The sequence below is a fragment of the Pleurodeles waltl genome, chromosome 10 (genome assembly GCF_031143425.1).
Source record: "Pleurodeles waltl isolate 20211129_DDA chromosome 10, aPleWal1.hap1.20221129, whole genome shotgun sequence".
Classification (NCBI taxonomy): domain Eukaryota; kingdom Metazoa; phylum Chordata; class Amphibia; order Caudata; family Salamandridae; genus Pleurodeles; species Pleurodeles waltl.
Window position 1 is genome coordinate 1,026,380,979 of NC_090449.1, and position 16,521 is coordinate 1,026,397,499.

The 16,521-nt window shown below is 47.2% G+C and overlaps 1 protein-coding gene across 1 annotated transcript in view; it reads left to right on the forward strand.

The window, feature by feature from the left end:
* TOPAZ1 (testis and ovary specific TOPAZ 1) overlaps positions 1-16,521 on the forward strand; it is a 1,339,900-nt gene that overhangs the window by 608,571 nt on the left and 714,808 nt on the right. The window lies entirely within an intron of this gene.

Sequence of the window (16,521 nt, forward strand, 5' to 3'; positions counted from 1 at the left end):
AAGAATACTAAAAAAATATAGCAACAAGCATTCATCAAAAAAACATAAAATATTAAGGCCCTCATTATAACATTGGCGGTACAAAGCACCTACCACCGCGGTGATGGCTGCCAAAATACCGTCACCGCGGCTACAACCAGTATGCCAAATTATGACCGTAGCTGGGATTCCGCCAGAAGGATGGCGGAATTCCGGCTGCGGCCATGTCGGTGGATGGCGGTAAGGTGGCGCTGCTGCCAGCAGCAACACCACGCCAGTAGACCGCCGCAGACCGTATAATGACACATGATACGGCCTGGCAGTATTCTGCTGGCAGACACTGCTGCTGGCAGCAGCGCCCCGTCCGGTCTCCCTCCGGAGGACCCTCAGAAATCAGGTAGGGTGCTCCAACAGGGGAGGGGGTGGGGGGTGTTGTGTGTGTATGTTTGTGTGTGCGAGTGTGCATGTATGAATGTGTGAGTGCGTGTATGTTGTGTGAATGCGTGTGTGCATGTATGTAAGTGTGTGTGGATGGATGGATGCATGTGTGGATGAATGTGGGTATGAGTGTGTATATGCGTGTGTTCGATGGTGCGTGAAGGTGCATGTAGGTTGTGGGGGTCTGGAGTGAGAGGGAGTGTTGGGGGGGGGGGGGGAAACATGGGGATGGGGGGCAGGGAAGACCCCATATCAGTGACCGGTAAGGAATTCCCTGTCACTGATAGTGCCTACTGCCATGGTTTTCGTGGCGGTAAGGAAGCCACGAAAACCATGGAGTAGGCGGGGTCATAATCCCATGGGTGGGCTAGTGACGGCTACCTCGCTGGAGACTGAAGTCTCCAGCCCGGCCGCTGTTACCGTTGTGACGGTCGGAGTGGTACTTGAGCCAGACCGCCAATGTTGTAATATAGGGAAATATACTGCCAGCCTATTGGCATTACATTTCTCCATTTTACCGCTGTCCACCTGTGTTGTAATGAGAGCCTAAATCTTTTATTTAGTTCACTACCAAATGCAAACAAAAAAATAATAATGGGGAGGTTGGAGCTTTCCTAAATTCAATTGAGGCCACTCATCGATTATAATTTGTTCTTTTTGACTAACTTGGACTGTTACTAACTTTATTATTTTTTTTGCCTCCAATCTCTAATTCCTTCACATTTACAAAATATTTTAAAATTGTCAACTTTACATTTTGTTTGTTTTATGTACACTATATTATTCTGTTAATATTTAATTTACTAAGCAGTCACAACTGCCTAGTAGGCTGCGTTGACCTCCAGCGGTCTTCTAACCACGGGATAGGAACTTCTGCTTTATAGTATCTTCAATAAATTGCTGGAATACTTAATGGATCATGAAATAGAAGGGTTTCCAGTCATAAGGCCATAAACTAAGATCACACCTGAAACTTTATTTTCTTCGTTTCTGATGTGCCTCTGCTCCTGCAGTGGTCTTTTGTGACTTACTCCTTTCAGTTGGAGGGAGCATACAGTCATTCTGTCTGTTGGAACTTGTTAGTAATGTGTAGCTTGATTTAAAGTTTATGTTGGAAAGTGCCTGTTTCCTTGCTTAACAAATTAGTACGACCAGAGGATTAGTTACCAGCCAGCATAACCAGTCCACACAATGTAATGTGCACCAGGATAGGTGTGAGTTGAGAATACCTGCCTAAGTCTCCCTTTAGGGAATGCCTGTCAGTTTAAAGTGCCTCTGGATGGGTTCGATTGAATAGCTACACTAGAAATACAGATATCCCTATGTTCAAACCCAAAGGATTGTCTTATGTTTTTTTGCCGCCCAGGCCTCCACTTTGTCACGGTTTTATATCTTATACTCATGAGGTGGTACATGCCCTCCTAAGACTCTGGTAATTCTGATAGAGACTTCACACAGAAGATTCCTCAAGATTTTAATACTACGTCAGGCATCAGACTGATTATGGGAACCTTTAAGCTGTATATTTGCGCCCTGACACATGGTGCAGTGCGGCTCTGCACTATTGTCATTCCGCTCCAAAAATGATGTGCTAGGCCAATATTGGCATTACTCTCACTCACTGACGTCGGCTCCTATTTTTCTGTGCCACCAGAAGCAGATCAAGAGCTACCTCTTTTCGAGACCTATTTACCTCAATTTTGAACAGTTTGTTTGGGAACTGTTCCTTCCCAAGAGGACAGGTGTTTTAATCCCTTCAAGGACTGCCACAAGCACATGTGTCTGGCAGGTGCACATCATGTTTACCTTTTGTGCCTTTGTTCGAGCCATGGATCTGTGTCATGCAGTGACTGACAGTCGAATCTGAAGGACATTTAGGACCGCAGGGCAAAGCAAGACGATGCCAAGCATAAAAAAACTCTGTAGCAGGGCTGGACCAAGTCTAAAACTCTGTCCTAGACCGATCATCACCCTCTCAATCATTGGGTAAGTCCAAGAAAAAACATTTAAAAAATCCAAGCAGTACTCAGTGTGAGGGCGTCTCTATGCCTTCTGAAGTCGGTCGACATTGCGGGCAATTCAGCAACTTGTCCATACACATCCTGTTGGTTTCTGAGGCAGATCCAAGAGTTCGGTAAGACCATAGCGTTCCTCTTCACCAATTTAACCCTCTGTTATTATTGTTGGACTTCTTCTGGCACCTTTGCCCACTCCACCTCCGATTCTATAGCCTATGCCGGTCCCCAGAACATCATCATCTGTTTCAGCACCGAAGGACAGGGTGCATCCGATTGTGCTTTCTCCATCTGAGTCAGTGCTGCCCCTAATTTGACCAAGGCCGTCTTTGGCATCCATTAACCTACAGCCCTTGCCCTCTCCATCTTAGCCAGTTCAAATTCTAGTACTGCATGGCAGTCACATGTACTGCATTCCCTGTTTCAGACAAACTGACCATGAGGTTTATGCGGGAGATGAACTTGTGTAACTGTACCATGAAGAAAACTGGTGTGAGGACCTTAAAGATGCAAGTGGCCTTGACACCTCCCCTGATACTGGACCCAGTCTCACTCCCAGGCCCAGCAACTGAGAAAAGTGCCTGCTTAGTGATAGTCATGCAGAGGGTGGCCGAAGTTATTGGCCTCCAGCTCCCCAACCTGAAGGACAAAAGTTCGGACTGAAAGCATCCAGCTGGGCAGCCCAGTACTGAGCCTCGGTTCCCATTAATGAGGCCCTTACTGACACATCTTAGGGGACGGGGGTCAAAGCTTGCTCTGGTCCCCCCCTGTGAATTGTCAGTTTGCACAGTGCCATCATCTTGCCCCTGGTGACTCGACGTTTTAACTTTGCACCCCCCCAGTGAGATATTGGTGGTGCAAGCTTCCGCAAGGTGGCCAAACCTGAATGGCTGCCTAACTACTTCCCCGAATATTGAGCCTTACGAGAAAGGAAAACTTTGGGAAGAGGGTGTTATCCAGTATTGGATCTTTCATAAATTCACATGCTTGAATCATCCCGTCGTCGAAGTGGGAGTACCACGGTACATAAAATAGCAATAATTAACAAAAAAAATGTTTTTCTTATAGGCTATAATGGAAATACCAGCCACTCATATAGCCTATCCAAGTCCTTTTATGAAAAGGACCCAAACCTGCCTGCTGGCCAACCAGGCACCAGCACCCTCTAGAACACTCTCCAGAGAAGCTCCTTCCCTCAGATTTTCTACTGCACGTCGTGTGAAGGGAGTCTCCCTGAGCTCTGCTCAGTTTTTTCTACTTCTTCAGAAGCATTTTCTCAGAGAACTCAATGTCAGATTCTTCTAGAAAAGGCCTTTTCGGCACTTGCAAGGCCTGTGGAAAGAAAAGACTCTATGTGGATGATCCACATAAGGACTGCTTGTATTGCCTCTGCCCACAACACCAGGTAAAGGACTGCAAGATATGTCGTACTTTCTCCACAAAAACCCTCAGACTGTGAGGGTAGACTCCTGACATGGTTACAGGCAAAATCCTGTACTTCAGGTGAGGAGAGTGGGTCAGAAAGGTCCAAATCTGAGGACCTGGGCCAGGCAGAAAGATCTAGAAAGAGGCTGAAATCACATCGTGGAAAAGGCTTACAGACTTCAATTTCTTCTGGGCCATCCTCTCCTCTTCAAAAGAAGGAGTCGTACCGTCTTTCTCCTTCCTCTGAGCCTTGCCTCTAGAAAGGTAACCATTAAAATTAAGTCGACGACACCACCTGCGACGACCGTGACGACGACAACGGTGTTTACACCTACCGTCTCCACCACCTCGTCGACGAGACCATCGTCGGCGACGACTACCTTGACGTCAACGGTAAGGGCTCCTATTTCCTCTCTCAAACCTCCGTCGACGAGGATTCCAGAACGGAGTGCGTCGTTAACAACATTGACTCCTTCGTCGACCACAAACATCATCGTTGATAACACCGTCAATAAAAGCCCCGTCGACTACACCACCACCGACGACAGCGTCGCCAGCTGTCTCACCGTCGACGACGAGACCACCGTCGACGAAACCATTGTCGACGAGATCGTCGTCAATGGAAAAGTCATCCCTGATAACAATACCATCTACGGCACCATCATCATTGACACCATCTACTATGCCATTGGTCCCTGTGAGACAGATAGAGGCTAGTCCTACCTCTTCCAGATCTCCTGATCTTCGGGCCATGGTCAAGATCTCGTCTGTGCCCAGATCGGAGATTTATCCTACAGACACGTGACCAAGCAAAGTGTCAACTTTATTACCCAGTCATCTACTGCACTGAGAGGAATCAGATGAGGGTCCATTTGGAGATGCGCACAGCCCATCACAGTTACATGTTAAATACCAGGAAGAGGACGACGATGATGAGTATGATCAATACCAACCATATTACTCATATCAAGAACGCTATTACCAACCACCTCAGCCAAGAGACTCCATACAGATGCCTGCCTCCTTAATCCAGGACTTACAATCAATGTTGCAGGATTATAGGAGGAGGTTCCCAGTTACAGCAGACGATCAACCACCACCGCCAGCTTCTCCTGTTACACCAAAAAACGTCCCTCCACCTCCAGCTACTCCCAGGATGACACCTCATTCCGTGTTAGCTGCCCCCGCTGGAACGAAGGTTCCACTTCAGGGGAAGAAGAGGAAGAAGGAGAGAGATCTACCCCGCAGCATCCCACTGAGGAATGGGATGACTACTTAGCCCCCACTCCTTCTCCACCACCTCCTCGCCCTTCAGATTCTCCACCCGAGGATATAGGTGGTTTCCACAATCTAATGGACAGGGCAGCCACACGCTTCCACCTTCCAACATCTGTCTCTCAGTCGGAATGCTTCCTTCATGATTTTAAGGAACAGTCAAGGAAGTCTGTAAGGTCCATTCCCATTATTGACTTTAAATGGAGCGAGGGTACCAAGATCATGCGCAACCCAGCAACAGTCCCACCAGTGCCACAAAAGTTGGACAAGAAATACAAGGCAACTCAGGACTCTCCGGCATGTCTCACTGGTCACCCGAAGCCTGACTCTGTTATTTCGCAAGATGCTCAAAGGCGTTCTAAGAACCCGTTGACGCCTATCTTTACTCTTCCAGACAGAGAAGGAAGGAGATTAGATAATGTGGGCAAAAGATGCTCCTCCATGTCAGCAATTACTGTTAGGGCAGCAAATTCCTTGTCAATCCTGGGTCGTTATGACCGGCAAATGTGCTCGGATATGCAACCTTTCATTGATCTCATCCCTGAAAACAAGCAAGCAGAGGCATGGAAGATCCTCCAAGAAGGTGAGCGTACGTCAGAGGAGATAATCAACTGTGCTCTAGATATAGCCTCCACCCGCTTTCGTCAGCTGGCTGGTGCCGCAGTGTTACACCGCCAAGGTTGGCTCAAGGCCACATCTTTCAGACCGGAAGTGCAGTCCAGAATTCTCAACATGCCTTACGATGGGGAATCTCTCTTTGGCAAGCAAGTAGATGACGCGCTGCAGGCCATCAAGACCGACACAGACACTGCCAAGTCCGTAGGTACCCTGCAGTACCAGAAACAGCCCTTTCGGGTTGCAAGAGGATTAACCTCATTTCGAGGTTCCTTTCACAGGCCGTACCAACAACCCCAATATAAGCTGTACTATCAACAACAGTATAGGCAACCATCCACGGCCTCATACGCCAGACAGGGAGGAAAGAGAAGACAGGTTTCACAAAACAGAGATCAGCCCAGAAAGCAATGATCTTCACCAGGCACCGGCTATGCTTCCCCAATGTTCACATTATCAACAAATAGGAGCAAACATCTCCAATTACATCCAGGAGTGGTAGAACATAACATCAGACAAATGGGTGCTGGATATAGTGACAAGAGGTCATACCCTGGAATTCATACAAAAACCACTGCATCATCCACCAAGAACATCCAGACAGTTCCATCTTCGTCTGCTTCAGCAGGAAGTATTCCTTATGCTTGCCAAGGGAGCAATAGAAAAAGTTCCAGTTCAGCAAAGAGGTCTTGGGTTTTATTCCCGTTTCTTCCTTATAAAGAAGGAGTCAGGGGAATGTAGACCAATACTTGATCTCAGGAAACTCAACAAAGTTCCTTCGGAAACAATCTTTTCGGATGATCACACTGTCTGATATCCTGCACCTTCTCAATCCTGGAGACTTTATGACAACAATGGATCTCCAGGATGCTTATTTCCACATACCAATATATCAGAAACATCGCAAATATCTCTGCTTTACTGTAGCCGGTGCCCATTATCAGTTCAAAGTTCTCCAATTCGGTCTGAGGTCAGCTCCATGAATCTTCACAAAATGCTTTGCCCGAGTCGCAGGTTTTCTCCGCAGCAGGGGTTTCCAGGCGTTTCCATACCTGGACGACTGGATTATGAAAGCTCCTTCACCACTACTAGCCTCCAGGGCTACAAACGCTTGCTTGAAGTTATTCCGCAGTTTGGGGTTAACAGTAAATCTACAGAATTCGGTCATTCTTCCCTCATGCAGAAGAGTCTTCCTGGGTGCAGAATTAGACACCATCAAGAACAAAGCATACCTCACTCCGGCAGGACAGCTGAAACTAATCAACTTAGCTGTCAGAATTTCCACAAAAGAGTTTGTTTCAGTGCGACTGTTCAAGTCGCCTCTGGGCATGATTTCCTCAGCCATCGTCCTAGCTCGACTGGCAAGGCTGAGAATGAGACCGTTACAAGAAGAATTACAGCTCCAATGGACCCAGTTGCAAGGGTCCTTCGACGACTTAATAACTGTCACGCCAAGAATTCGCCAGGTGTGGAAGTGGTGGTCTCAGACCAACCATCTCTCCCAAGGTCTTACGTTTCTAACACCAATGACAGACGTTATCATCACCACAGACGCTTCCTTGGAAGGCTGGGGAGGCCATTTACAAGACATGCGCATTCAGGGAAGATGGTCGAATCTTCAGAAAGGAATGCACATAAACCTGTTGGAATTCAAGGCGATCCACCTCGCGCTCAAGGCCTTTCTTCCACGCATCGCAGGGTCCTCAGTGTTGGTCAGGACGGACAACACAACAAGTATGTTTTACATCAACAAGCAGTGAGGAACAAGATCCCTCTCTATCTCAAGGGAAGCTCAGTCTCTCTGGGACTGGCTCACACTGCACAATATTCGCCTCAGGGTGGAGCACCTGCCAGGGGTCAACAATGCCGTAGCGGACTCTCTCAGCAGGACAGACAACAACTGCCACGAGTGGGAACTCAACCAGAAGATACTCTACGGCATCTTCCAACGCTGGGGTCAGCCGATCCTAGACTTGTTTGCCACCAACCTGAACGGCAAATGCCAGTTCTACCCCAGTCGATACCCACTCCCGGGGTCGTGGGGAAATGCTCTTTTGATGAGATGGTCCAAGATCTTTGCCTGCGCTTTTCCCCCATCCCGTTGATCCCCGGACTCCTCAGGAAAATGAAGTCCGATTGCTGCAGGATCATTCTTATAGCGCCCAGATGGCCCAGACAGTACTGGTACACAGAGCTTCTACTCAGGTCTGTGGCCAATCCGGTCTGCCTTCCCTGCAACCACGACCTTCTCACGAAGAATCTGGGTCAAATTCTTCATCCCGATCCAACTTCTCTTCAATTGCATGCTTGGCTCCTGAGTTCCGAGAGTTTCAGGGTATGAACATCGATCAGGAGTGCAGACTGATTTTATCTAGGGCATGAACAGAGAGCACAAATAAGACGTACAAACTTAAGTGGAAGAGATTTTGTGTTTGGTGTTCTCAGAACAATTTCCACCCGTAACAAATTAAGTCTGAACAAATTCACTCGTACCTTCTCACACTCTCAAAGGCTGGTCTTTGCCATGCATCCGTCAAGATTCACCTAGTAGCTATAGCCTCTTATAGGCGCTCCACTGAGATGCCTTCAATCAGCTCATCCAGAATCATTAAGCAGTTCATGAAAGGCCTCTTCCGCACTTTCCCTCTGGTGCGTCTACCTCTGCCAGAGTGGCATCTCAATATAGTCCTGTCCCAGCTCATGAAAGCACCTTTCGACCCTATTCAAAGGGCGGAACTCAAGTACATCACATGGAAGGTGGCAACCCTGCTTGCTCTCACTTCCACCAGGAGAGTCAGTGATATACAGGCTTTTACTACTAAAGAACCTTTTCTGTTTTTTTCGGATGACTTCGTTATGCTCAGGACCAACCCCAGATACATTCCCAATGTGCCATCTTCATTTCATCTCAATGAGCCCGTGATACTACGAACCTTTTTTCCAAATCCAACTACAATCGCAGAAGAAACTCTGCATTCTTTGAACATCAAAAGATGCCTCAAATTTTACCTTCAAAGTACCAAGCAAATCAGGAAATCAGATCAGCTCTTGGTATCTTATTCTCTTGGACGACAAGGAACAGGGTTCACCAAGGCCACTATAGCCCAGTGGATTTCCTCTACAATTAAGTTCTGTCACACCAAAGCAGGAAAACGTTGACTAGGTGCCCGAGAGCCCACTCCACGAGAGCAGTCTCCACATCGGCTGCTTTGTTTCAGGGTTTTGCCATGGATAAGATATGCCAAGCTGCGACATGGAAGACTATGCACTCCTTTACGCAGCACTATTGTTTGGAGTCCTCGCAGAGAACTGACTCTCTAGTTGAACAAGCTGTTCTACGTTATCTTTCATTAAGGTGAGACCTTTCCTTGGTTGTGTAGAAACTGTTTGATATGCAAATAGTCCATAATTGCTATGCAATATACTTTGACATGCTTTGATGTATGTATGTAGTTATATACACATATAGATGTTCAGTATATGTGTATATGTACATAGATTGATGTATATTTGTTTGAAGTTCATAATACAAGATTTATGAGCTAGCTATTTGATGCAGGTTGTAAAGGATTTCTATGCTCGCACCCTCCATCCACTGCGAGTATAATGTTTATCAACAGTACTGCTGGCTATTCAGATTCAAGCATGTGAATTTATGAAAGATCCAATACTGGATAAGAAAACAAGTTACTTACCTGTAACTACAGTTATCCAGTATTGTTATCTTTTATAAATTCACATGCGACCCACCCTCCTCCCTTTAGACGCTCGCATTTCCTCTCAGGTTATAATCTTTTCACTCTCGTGCTGGAAAATCTGAGGGAAGGAGCTTCTCTGGAGAGTGTTCTAGAGGGTTCTGGTGCCTTATTGGCCTGGCCAGCAGGCAGGTTTGGGTCCTTTTCACAAAAGGACTTGGATAGGCTATATGAGTGGCTTGTATTTCTATTATAGCCTATAGGAAAACATTTTTATTTGTTAAATATTGCTATTTTATGTACCGTGGGACTCCCACTTCGATGACGGGAATGATTCTAGCATGTGAATTTATGAAAGATACCAATACTGGATAACTGTAGTTACAGGTAAGTAACTTGTTTTCTTCTCTTTTACAATTTTGTCTCTCAGTTCAGTCAATGCCGTTCGGGCTGCTATCTCAATCCCACTGCTCTCTGGGTTTCTGTTGCTCAAGTATTCCCTGCTGTCCCAGAAGATCTGAGTCCTGCACTGACCCGGGCCATACAGGATGGCTGTAATGCTGCTAAAGTTAATATCTGTTTTGCCCTTGTTACCACAGATTCCATTGGGCAAGCCTTTGGCACTGGCGGCACTGGCGCCATTCCTGGCTGAGATCGACAGGTTCTTTGGGCCATGTCCAGTCTTCACTTATGGATGTGCCCTTTGAATGGACTCGCCTTTTTGAGGATAAGGCAGACTCCATTCTGGAGTGTTTCAATGAAAGCAGGATCACAGTACTTTGGGCTATTCCACTCGGTCACAGCAACCACATCAGCCCCTTTGATCGCTCTGAAGCTCTGTCAGGCGTGCCCCATACAGACAGCCACTTAAGTCTCAACGGGGTTTCCATCTGTTCATGGCTGAGGCCATGGCACACATTGACCCTGCAGTGAGGGACGGTGCACCAGGAAGTCTGCTGCCCATCTGCCAAACCTCTTTGACATGCTCCTAGTAGAGCATGGCCTCCATTTGGAGGTAGGATCCAGCAATTTTTACTGGGTTGGTTAGCCATAACATCAGACAGACGGGTCCTGCGAATTATCCTGAAGAGGTAAGCCCTGCACTGGCTGTCCATCTCAAAGCATGCTGCACCGTCCTAGGAACACCTGACAGAGGACCATTTGTCCATTGTACAGCAGGAAATGCAAGCCCTTTTGGCCAAAGGAGCTGTCGAGAGGGTACCTGCATCAAAAAGTAATAGTAGTAGTTATTCCTGCTACTCGCTGTTGCCAAAGGAGGACAGAAACTTTTATCCCATTTTAGACCTATGCCTGCTTAACACCTTCCTCCAAAAAGACAAATTAAAGATGCTCACCCTGGTCCAGGTTTTGTCTGTCCTCAACCCTAGAGATTGGATGGTAGTGTTTGACCTGCAGGATGTATATTTTCACATCCTCGTCCTATGGTCCCACAGATGCTGTTCATGAGACAGGAGCATGTTTAGTTCACTGTGCTCCCGTTTGATCTCACCAGCGCCCCTCAAAAGTGTTGATGGTAGCACATCTTCGGAGGCTAAGGGTCCCAGTCTTCCTTTAACTCAGTGACCAGCAGCTGAAGGAGGGCTTCCCCCGGGTAGTAATCACCCACGGCGACGAATCTCCTGGTATCTTTGGGCTTCACCATCAATCTACCAAAGTCACACTTGACTCCTTCTCGTACACTCCACTTCATCAGACCAATTCTTCACACTTCTGGTTTTGTGCCTTTTCCCCGCAAAGGACAGTCCAGGGCATTCTGGCTAATATTTCAATGGTTCAGCCCCGGTCCTGCATTTCAGTGAGATCTAAAGTCCCAATGGGCAAACATGAAAGGGATCTCACTGATCATGTCCAGATCTTGGAGGAGACTGTAGTGGTGGTTGCTCTACCTACCTCACGTAACACTGACCGTGGTAACAGATACATCACATCTGGGCTTGAGTGGCAACCTGGGAAAGGTGGAAATCAGAGGCCTCTGGTCTCAGTTGGAGGCCCGGCTTCACATCAACCATCTGCTTGGAGTTTAAAAGCTTTTTTGCCGTCCATCAATGGAAGGCTGGTGCATGTACTCATGGACAACACCACTGCAATGCATCAATTAGAGTAAAGCACATTAGGCCCCATAAGGATGATAGAGCATAGTAGATTTGCAAACCATGAAGGTTTATTAGCAGATTAGCAAAATTGCAACCTCAAATCATCAAAGATAAATGGTCAGTACATAAATGTCTTTGTTATGTAATTCAAATCAGCGAAATCAAAGCAAAATGCTTTGAGTTGTCATAAAACAAGATCGGGCAATTTCAGTTTCCCTTGAAGGGAAGAATTCCTACCATGCTAAGCTAAGGAAATCTGGAAAGTTTATGAGAAGTCAAGCAGATGGTGTCAGCAATCTAATAAAAAGTCAGGTAAGTCAGAGTAAATTTGCTCAGGAGTCCAACACTGTGAGCAGTAGCAGTGGAGTCTCTTCTCAGAGAGTGGAAAGGGGACATTGTAATCTAACTAGATCAGCAATGCACAATTAAAATGTACACTTTTTGACAGTATGCAACGCTCTCCATGATTCTCAGGGTAGGAGGACTAATCAGGATCACACATTTCACAATAAAATGGCTTGACTCCTCTTGCCATCCATCGCACAGTAGAAGGTTTCAGCTGCATGACCTTCATAAGATCTCTCATAGCAGGATGATACATTACAGACAGCTTGTCCTTGGCACAAGTGTGTAAATTCACTTTTCACTCTCTGTTGAAGCACATTCAGATAAAGAGTTCTCATAGAAACCAAAATATTTGTAACATTTTAATTAACTCAAACTATTGCAGCTTCGCTCCCGACATTAGAGAAAGAACACAGCAGCCAAAATTTTATTTTGATGTTGCCATGAGTCATTCAAACTAAGGCTTACATTAACTATGACTGCCTTAACGTAAACATCACATTTTTGCAAATGCCATGCAGATTAGTATATATGTTATACAAATGAAAACTGGTTACAGAAGATCACCACTGCCTAATGAGTGGCAGTTACATCGGGAGGTGTACAGCATGGTTCCTTCCAGTTATGGGGTTCTCCTAGGCTTAATCCCTTTGTCACTGTCAAGTACGCACAATGTCAGCATTTGTGCACATTGGATTTTCCAAGCACAATCAGTATCCTCCTTTACCACAGCAGTTTTTAAGGCTGCAGGAGTTCCAGAATTCACCGGCTTTCTAAGGAGAAAAAGTCTCCATTTTGATTGTAATTTTGCAACTTGCCGCTTCAGCGGGCGACCCCGTGCTATCATTTAACAAAGCACAAATGGAATATGTTTTGGCTGCCAGTGAAGAGCACTTATTGGACCTACCAGTCCACAGATAACTTGCCTGTGGCTGTAGGCCTGCCGTAGGTTACTCCAAATTATTGTCCTCTCAATGATTGCCAGAGAGCCTGTTAGTCCAGACTTCATTCTAAAAACAGAATCCTAAAGCCTTTCTTACAGCTCCTTTTGACAGGATGTCCAAACACCACAATGAGCTAGAAGGTTTTTCTTTCAGTCAAGCTATCTCTACATAAGCCAAATGCCACGTGTAAGGAAATGGCTCCCTGTTGCAATTACCCTCCACTTTTTGCCTGATACTGATGCTGACTTGACTGAGAAGTGTGATGGGACCCTGCTAACCAGGACCCAGCACCAGTGTTCTTTCACCTAAAATGTACCATGTCTTTGAAATGGCTCCCTGTTGCAATTACCCCCCACTTTTTGCCTGATACTGATACTGATGCTGACTTGACTGAGAAGTGTGCTGGGACCCTGCTAACCAGGCCCCAGCACCAGTGTTCTTTCACCTAAAATGTACCATGTCTCCACAATTGGCACAACCCTGGCACCCAGGTAAGTCCCTTGCAACTGGTACCCCTGGTACCAAGGGCCCTGCTGCCAGGGAAGGTCTCTAAGGACTTCAGCATGTCTTAAGCCACCCTAGGGACCCCTCACTCAGCACAGACACACTGCTTGCCAGCTTGTGTGTGCTGGTGGGGAGAAAATGACTAAGTCGACATGGCACTCCCCACAGGGTGCCATGCCAACCTCACACTGCCTGTGGCATAGGTAAGTCACCCTTCTAGCAGGCCTTACAGCCCTAAGGCAGGGTGCACTATACCACAGGTGAGGGCATAGGTGCATGAGCACTATGCCCCTACAGCGTCTAAACAAAACCTTAGACATTGTAAGTGCAGGGTAGCCATAAGAGTATATGGTCTGGGAGTCTGTCATACACGAACTCCAAAGCTCCATAATGGCTACACTGAATACTGGGAAGTTTGGTATCAAACTTCTCAGAATAATAAACCCACACTGATGCCAGTGTAGGATTTAAAACAAAATGCACAGAGAGGGCATCTTAGAGATGCCCCCTGTATTTCACCGAATTGTTCAGTGCAGGACTGACTGGTCTGTGCCAGCCTGCTGCTGAGAGACGAGTTTCTGACCCCATGTGGTGAGGGCCTTTGTGCTCTCTGAGGACAGAAACAAAAGCCTGCTCTGGGTGGAGGTGCTTCACACCTCCCCCCTGCAGGAACTGTAACACCTAGCAGTGAGCCTCAAAGACTCAGGCTTCGTGTTACAATGCCCCAGGGCACTCCAGCTAGTGGAGATACCCGCCCCCTCGACACAGCCCTCACTTTTGGCGGCAAGTCCAGGAGAGATAATGAGAAAAACAAGGAGTCGTCACTGGCCAGTCAGGACAACCCCTAAGGTGTCCTGAGCTGAGGTGACTCTGACTTTTAGTAATCCTCCATCTTGCAGATGGAGGATTCCCCCAATAGGATTAGGGATGTTCCCCCTCCCCACAGGGAAGGAGGCACAAAGAGGGTGTAGCCATCCTCAAGGACAGTAGCCATTGGCTACTGACCTCCCAGACCTAAACACACCCCTACATTCAGTATTTAGGGGCAGCCCAGAACCTAGGAAATCAGATTCCTGCAACCTAAGACGAAGAAGGACTGCTGACCTGAAAGCCCTGCAGAGAAGACGGAGACACCAAATGCTTTGGGCCCAACTCTACCGGCCTTTCTCCCCACTTCAAGAAAAACTGCAACAGCGACACGTTCCACAGGGTCCAGCGACCTCTGAAGACTCAGAGGACTACCCTGCATCTAAAAGGACCAAGAACTCCCGAGGACAGCGGCTCTGCTCCAAAGAAGAAACATCTGTGTAACAAAGAAGCAACTTTTAAAGACAACACGTTTCCCGCCGGAAGCGTGAGACTTTGCACTCTGCACCCGACGCCCCCGGCTCGACCTGCGGAGAAACAACACTACAGGGAGGACTCCCCGGCGACTGCGACCCTGTGAGTAGCCAGAGTTGACCCCGCTGAGCCCCCCCCAGCGACGCCTGCAGAGGGAATCCAGAGGCTCCCCCTGACCGCGACTGCCTGCTTCAAAGAATCCAACGCCTGGTAAAGACACTGCATCCGCAGCCCCCAGGACCTGAAGGATCCGACCTCCAGTGCAGAAGCGACCCCCAGGTAGCCCTCTCCCTTGCCCAGGTGGTGGCTACCCTGAGGAGCACTCCCCCCCCCCCCCCCCCCCCCACCCCCCTTGCCTGCCTGCTTTCCTGGGTCTCCCATTGAACTCCTTTGCAAACCCGACGCCTGTTTGCACTCTGCACCCGGCCGCCCCCGTACCGCTGAGGGTGTACTTTTTGTGCTGATTTGTCTCCCCCCGCCCCCCGGTGCCCTACAAAACCCCCCTGGTCTGCCCTCCGAAGACGGGGGTACTTACCTGCTGGCAGACTGGAACCGGGGCACCCCCTTCTCCATTGAAGCCTATGCATTTTGGGCACCACTTTGACCTCTGCACCTGACCGGCCCTGAGCTGCTGGTGTGGTAACTTTGGGGTTGCTCTGAACCCCCAACGGTGGGCTACCTTGGACCCAACTTTGAACCCTGTAGGTGGTTTACTTACCTGCAAAACTAACAAACACTTATCTCCCCCAGGAATTGTCTAGTTTTAAAATAGATTATTGCCATTTGTGTGAAAACTGTATATGCTATTTTGCTAATTCAAAGTTCCTAAAGTTCCTAAGTGAAATACCTTTCATTTGAAGTATTACCTGTAAATCTTGAACCTGTGGTTCTTAAAATAAACTAAGAAAATATATTTTTCTATACAAAAACCTATTGGCCTGGAATTGTCTTTGAGTGTGTGTTCGTCATTTATTGCCTGTGTGTGTACAACAAATGCTTAACACTACCCTCTGATAAGCCTACTGCTCGACCACACTACCACAAAATAGAGCATTAGAATTATCTCTTTTTGCCACTACCTTACCTCTAAGGTGAACCCTTGTACTCTGTGCATGCTATTTCTTACTTTGAAATAGTACATACAGAGCCAACTTCCTACTAGGATTCTGTTTTGGTCATATAAGCTCATGGACACAGCCGTCACACTAAACTGCCATGTCAGAGGGTGTTCCATTACTTTTTAGGGAACTTTCCCGGTCATCTTTATAGACATGCTCTTCTGTGGTGAGCAGCTGCTCAGGAAGAAGACTAATTGTTATTTTTGGAATGCTTCAGAATAAATAGCAGAACTACCCACTTTCAATGTAGGAAAGTACCATCTTGCCTGGCATGTTACCCCCATTTTTACTTGAATGTATGTTTGTTTTTGCCTGTGTCACTGGGATCCTGCTACCAGGACCCCAGTGCTCATAAGTTGTACCCTGTATGTGTTCCCTGTGTGGTGCCTAACTGTATCACTGAGGCTCTGCTAACCAGAACCTCAGTGTTTATGCTCTCTCTGCTTTTAAAATTGTCACTGCAGGCTAGTGACTAATTTGACCAATTCTGATTGCACAGTGGAACACCCTTTTAATTCCCTAGTATTTGGTACCTAGGTACCCAGGGTATAGGGGTTCCAGGAGATCCCTATGGGCTGCAGCATTTCTTTTGCCACCCATAAGGAGCTCAGACAATTCTTACACTGGACTGCCACTGCAGCCTGAGTGAAATAACATCCACGTTATTTCACAGCCATTTTACACTGCACTTAAGTAACTTATAAGTCACCTAT